Source organism: Lygodium microphyllum, chromosome 2, assembly GCF_053477565.2.
Source record: "Lygodium microphyllum isolate KBCC chromosome 2, Lygodium_microphyllum_v1.1.10, whole genome shotgun sequence".
NCBI classification, from domain to species: domain Eukaryota; kingdom Viridiplantae; phylum Streptophyta; class Polypodiopsida; order Schizaeales; family Lygodiaceae; genus Lygodium; species Lygodium microphyllum.
This window is the reverse complement of record NC_141136.1, coordinates 108,133,543-108,140,416: the sequence shown is the minus strand read 5'-3', so window position 1 is coordinate 108,140,416 and position 6,874 is coordinate 108,133,543.

Here is a 6,874-nt window from a genome sequence, read left to right as displayed (position 1 = left end):
GCTCCAAGCTTGCGGTGGCCTCCACCCCTTGTAATATGGACCCCTCTATTTGCATATTATCTTCATCTTTGCCCGGAACATCGCTTTGATCATATACTCTCGCACTTCGAGGAGTTGAAGGTATAACATACCACCATTGAGGTTGTTGGGGGTTTGGATAGAAGATTACATGTTCACAAACACATACAAAGCGAGTTCAAACCATTGTGACATAAACCATGTTGTATTATATTTAGCAAGCAAATGACTCTATGCACCTGTTCACAATGGGCCGGCAACACAAAGGTGTCGCGCAAATCTATTCATTTTTTTTCGGAATCTATTTCGAGAAATCCAGATGGACCTTGTCGAACTGTTGCTCCAGCTCCTCCAAGTACCACTTTGAACCACTGCACAACATCGAATAGTATCATGGAGAAGCTACGGTAATCCACCGTAATAATACTTTGCAAGTTCCCAAAATACTCCATCTCATCCACAACCGTGTTCGGATCCGTTGCTCGTCGTCGGCTTTCTTGCTCAAACCTTGCCATGACACCACAATCCATTGTGGAGCGCATTTTATCAATACGCTCCACGCGAAAATGCCGTCCGCGCGACCACCCTGCACTATATATTTTGTACTGTACATTGAAACACTCAAATTAGATGTCACATATAAAATTTAGATACGACATATTCTAAACCCCTCATCACCTTTGGACTACATCCCCTCGAGAACTCCCACTCCTCCATTGAGACCTCTGTCCCTTCGCTGGATGCTGCAGTCAAGGCTCCATGCAACCATCGTGTTGACATAAACCGTGGCATCTCCTCCATGCCTTCAGAATATCGAATCGGTCAATGACGCGTACTGCGTCGGAATTCATCTCACACTTCCTCTCGAACTTGCCTTGCAATCTGGTACTTGGCGAGCCACGTCTCCATGGAGGCATGGTGCAACATACAAAATCGATTCACCTTCTCTTCCATTGAGGCATACATTCTTTTTTCTATCCCATTTCCAACCACATCTCCAGTCAGTCTATCATCGTCCTTCAGCGTCCATAGCATTTCATTGTCTGGTTCCACTGTTGGTAGCCATTGTGAGATATGCACTAACGCCTCTAACACCAACCAACCTTCTGCCATGCTACCTTCTAGACGAGCTTCTTGTTGCCAATGTCCTAAAGAGTCACCTTAAAGAGTCACCAATGTACGTGGCCCATGGCAAAGCACATTGCATACCATTATCGATAAGTCTATTGTCGTGCATCTTAAATCTCCTAATTAGACTTTATAAACGGTATGACTAATTTTTTGCCCCCTTAAGGAGTCGATGTAATGGTACCCATAAAAAAAGTAAAGTGGATACCATTACCATAATCATGGATATGCTATCATTCCAATATATGTTATCTTTCTCTTTCTCTCCCTCTCCCTCTCCCTCCCTCTCTTTCTCTTTCTCTCTTATTTCCTCTCCCTCTCACAATATATCTTAACACTCTCCAAAAGCAAAAGGGAGAGGGAGAGAGAATGCACTCTCCCTCACTCTCCCTCTCCCTCTCCCTCTCGCTCTCTTTCTCTTTCTCTCTCTCTCTCATTTCCTTCCCCTCCCTCTCTCTCTCTTTCTCTCCCTCTCTCTCCCTCTCACTTTCTTTCTCTCTTTCTCTCTCATTTCCTCTCCTAAGCAATCAAAAAAGAAAGTGATTCAAACATTACACAAGCAAGAGGGAGAGTGAGAGAGAGAATGCACTCTCCCTCCCTCTCCCTCTCGCTCTCCCTCTCTTTCTCTTTCTCTCCCTCTCTCATTTCCTTCCCCTCCCTCTCCCTCTCCCTCTCTTTCTCTCTCATTTCCTAAACAAGCAAAAAAAAAGTGATTTAAACATTAAACAAGCAAAAGGGAGAGGGAGAGAGACAATGCATTCTCCCTCTCTTTCTCTTTCTCTCCCTCTCTCATTTCCTTCCCCTCCCTCTCCCTCTCCCTCTCCCTCTCTTTCTCTCCCTCTCTTTCTCTCTCATTTCCTCTCCTAAACAAGCAAAAAATAAGGTGATTTAAACATTAAACAAGCAAAAGGGAGAGGGAGAGAGAGAATGCACTCTCCCTCCCTCTCCCTCTCTTTCTCTTTCTCTCCCTCTCTTATTTCCTCCCCCGCTCTCTCCCTCTCCCTCTCCCTCTCCCTCTCCCTCTCTTTCTCTTTCTCTTTCTCTTTCTCTCCCTCTCCCTCCCCCTCCCCCTCCCCCTCTTTCTCTTTCTCTCCCTCTCTCTCCCTCTCCCTCTCCCTCTCCCTCTCCCTCTCTTTCTCTCTTACTCTCTCGTTTCATCTCCTAAAAAAGCAAAAAAGAAAGTGATTTAAACATTAAACAAGAAAAAGGGAGAGGGAGAGAGAGAATACTCCCTCCCTCTCCCTCTCTTTCTCTTTCTCTCCCTCTCTCATTTCCTCCCCCTCCCTCTCCCTCTCCCTCTCCCTCTCTTTCTCTTTCTCTCCCTCTCTCTCCCTCTCCCTCTCTTTCTCTCTCATTTCCTCTCCTAAACAAGCAAAAGAGAGTGATTTAAACCTTAAACAAGCAAAAGAAAGAGAGAGGGAGACTCACCGATGAGACATGGCGAGCGTGGTGAAGGCTCCTCCTCTCCTTCGCGAACAACGGCAGCGGTGGCGGTGGCGGCAAGTCTTCTTCCTCTCCTTCTCTCAGGACGATCGCTCTCTCCCTCACTCTCGCTCTCAAAACTCACAAGACGCAAATGTGAAATGAAAACCGCGCTCAGTTTCGACCGCTTTTTTTCCCTGTGGAGCGTCGCTATAGCGACGCTAATAGTGACCCCAATAGCGATGCCGCTATCCGCCGTCGCTAATCGGCATCACTACTAGCTCAAATCCTTGTAGTGCATCTTGTGGAAGTTCAAAATTACAACTATCCTTAATTCTTATGAGCTTTTGGAGACTGTGTGCTGAGGACTGATGCATTTCATAGCCTATATCTGAGATCCATCTCATTAGAGCTTGATCTGATTTTTGGAGTTCCTTTGGATGTCAAATGTCAAGGGAGGATTAGTGATTGGGGCTAGACAAAGCTCTTGGGATTGGGATCTTATAAACCTCTGATGGTCTCTCCTTAGGGGATTGGTAGTTTGTTCTATATGCATTTGACATATTGGAAGATGGGTCAAACTCCAAGCAAGTGTGGAGTGTTAATGTGATGATTCCTTTGAATGCAGATCTTCTACAAGCTTGGAAACAAAAGAATACATATACATTGTGTGCCTTAGTTACAAGCTATTCTAATAGTGTTCTGACTTTGATTCAACATATAACCAAACCGTTAGAGGCTTGGAATGTACTGAGCAGTTAGTATGAAATGTGAAACCAAACAAGGATTCAAAACTTGGAGAATCAACTAGCAGTGGAGAAGTTTGCTGAAGGAGAGACGACTGAAGCTTTCATCGCTTGAATTAAGAATCTGCACGACTAGATGGTTGGTACTTGGATACAGAAGACTAGCGAGGAGCTAGCTTGGAGGTGTCTTTGGATTTGTCCACAAAAGTTTGATGGACTAGTAACTACCCTTAATACATAGGTGAGACCTCAAGCTTTGAGTTTTGAGGAATTTTTGCATTATTGTTGGAGGAGTTGAGGCTAAAAACCCGAAAAGAAAGTGATCCGAGAAAATCACAAAAAGATATTTGTCTAACACTTTGTTAATTTTTTGTACATTTGGAGGTTTGAAATAAAGAAAAGGGTGGGAACAACCTCTTGTGAAAACCAAGAAATCACTGGATGGAAATATTTCATGGACCGGTTTACCAAGGGGGGGTGAAGAGTAAAGATCAATGGAGGAAGGTGAAGGGAAAATGTGTAATGTGAAAAGAATTCTCACTACTCTCTCTCCATTATTGCTAGATATGATCTTATTTTATGAAGATTCTCTATATTTTTCTATAGGAGAGCTCTTGGACTCAAGCTATGGGGGGGAGAATGGAGACAACTCACCTATGATGGAACTTGATTAAGTACAAAATTTGTCAAAAAAACATCTAGATGGAGCTTCCACACTGGTGGAACCAACTTTAGTGGTGTTAATTCCTATTCTATCTTAATCTCCTCCTAAACACCCTCAAGGCGTGTATAAAGAGGCCTTCTTCTTTGTAATTTGCAAGAGAGAGCCAAGAGGCCTTCTTCAGCCCTATTGAGCCTTTCCCATTCTCTCTCAAGAGCTTATTCAGTTCATTCCCTTACTATAGCTTATGTATGCTCTACAGTGTAATAAGCCCATGCTATTGGTGTCCATATTGTATATATTGGTTATGTCTTGAGGGTTCTCCATCTCTTGTGCCCTCTTAAGTTTCATTGATTCATCTATTTTTTGTAGTTCTCTCTCTCTCTCTCCCTCTCTCTCTCTCTCTCTCTCTCTCTCTCTCTCTCTCTCTCAGTTTTCCTCTCTTCTCCCTCACAAGCTCCTCTCCCTCTTGCATAGTGTCCTAGTCCGCTCTTCCATGACTAGGTGGTGCCCTTATCTCATTCACTTTGTGGTAGAAGGGAGTTTGGCATAGTGTAGAGGCTACAATACCGAATTTCCTTCGTCATAAATTGGTGCTTCTGCTAAGGACATTCTCATCCACAATTCTCTACCTCCTTATGCAGGATGATACATCACATAGTGGTGCATCCTCTACAACAAGTGCTCCAAGTGCCTCTTCTCCAACGCCTTCACCAACTCTTTTTGAAGTTGGTCGAAGTCCACAAGTCCTACAATGGTCTCCCAAGGAAGCCCAAGAAAGGAAGTATGCCTATCAGATGATGGTATGTATGTGGGTAAAAGTATTCACCTTAGAAATTTCATTCTCTCACAATGGAAAAAATCATGTTTCCATCAATTGCTAGGTTCTCATAATTGTGGTGAGTGTTTTGCAAACAAAGTGAAGGCCCTTCCTGGAGGTCCTCATCTCCAAATCATCAAATCCCTCTCTCTCTCTGGCCTAATCCACATCAAAGGAGGACAACTATGCATGAACGGTGTGGAGTTTTATAGAGGTGCAAAGTATAGAAACTACCTTCAACTGTTACTAGCTCGAAGGTTGGGTGTGATTAAAAAGGTGGCCATCATACCTTATGAAATATATGTTGCTGAGGATGGATACACTAAGGCAAGAACAATCATTGGTGAGAAAATTCTCTGTATAGCAAAGTTAGTGGGTTCCAGAAAGAAACACTCTGGGAAAAATCCTTTATAATTCAAGAAAGAGCATTTCCTCTACTCCCTTAAGTATTATCCACTTATGAATAATAATAATGGCCCGAATTTCTACACCTTTCACTTTGTACAAAATATCCGAGTTAATGTATGCATCAGTAGGAAGATTTTCTTCCAGCAGTGTCTTATCATGTACTTTGGAGCTGAAAGATTAAGGGAGATTATTGTATCACCAAAACCTATAATCTTCCCAATGCTAGACTACAATGCATCCTTCAATGTACATGTCTTTATTTTATTATAATAGTTTCTCATGAATCACCGTGAGTTGTATGGACTAATCCAACCTCTTGCTATGCAAACTGTGCATATTGTAGCCAGCACAAAGCTTTGATTCCAAGGCATTATTAGAAGTATACTGGGGTCTAGACGTCTTGGTAAAATCAATGTATCTGTGAACCCATTCATCCTTCCCCTCATAAAATACAACTTAAGTCTAGACGTGTTCATCTTTGTACTCTACTAAGGCAATATGGCATTTCCAAGCTTCTCTGGGCACAATGGGAAAAATGTAATGGATTTTTTAGACAACCTTGAGATGGCCTTCCTTGTCTCTGGGAGGGATGATGAAGCATTAAAGTTGAGGGCTTTTCCTTTGGTGCTCAAGGAAGAAGCTATAATGTGGTTCCAAAATCTAAATCCGGCCCAAAGAGCTGAATGGGAGGGATTGAATGCAGCTTTCTTGCAGAGATTTCAACAAACTAACTTAGCTGAAGAGTTATGGAAACGACTTTTGGCCCTCCATCAAAGTGATCCTTATGGTTATGCAACTTATGAGGAAAGGTTTTTGAAGCTTTGGGGGCAGTGGTTAGACTCACTGAATCCTAGTGAGAGAGCTCCAAACTGCCTTCAAAAGGATCAATTTATTTCAGGTTTGTACCCCTTGCTCAGGGAGAAGGTAAAGATGAAATTTCCAAATACTTTTGAAGATGCTTTGAGAATCACTAGGGAAAAGAATTGAAAGATCTCTACCAAGCCCAAGCTAGCCAAGTAGTTTTGGGAAACAACATCACAACTATGGAGGCCTCTCAAGTTCTCCCAAATGTATCTAATGTACCAGGCCGAGGTCAAGAAGACATGATCCAACAAATAAACAATCTTACTAATCAACTAGAGGGTTTGAGAGTGAATCTTGTGCAAGGTGCAAGAAGACCTATCGAGGGGAATGGTGGGAATCGACCACAAATGTGGCAACAAGCAAGGGAGATGTTGTGTTACAACTGTGGAGAAAATGGACATGGCATGTACAATTGTCCTGTAACGTGTCTACTAGAATCATCCCGGACACGTCTTAGCAGTCCATCGGGAAGGATGTCTAGAAGGCTCCGCCCGGCACTCCCATGGAATGTTACGGGACTTGCGATCTAGGTCTTCCCGCGTCTGCCACGTAGCAGAAGTATCCTGGCCATTCCCACTTAGGATCGACCTGAATTTGGGTTTTCCTGTTTGGTCGTTAGCTAGCAACAACTAGCGTCAGACCCGAGCGAACTACTTTACGCAGAAACGCCAGGTCCGAAGCGGATTCACGCTGCACTTGGTTCAAGGAGAATGGGAAACGAGAGGGATGCAAGGCTTGACCTCTCTGCCATAAGGCATAGTCCCATTCCGTTCCCCTAAAACAACGTGAATCGGGTAATAGTTAATT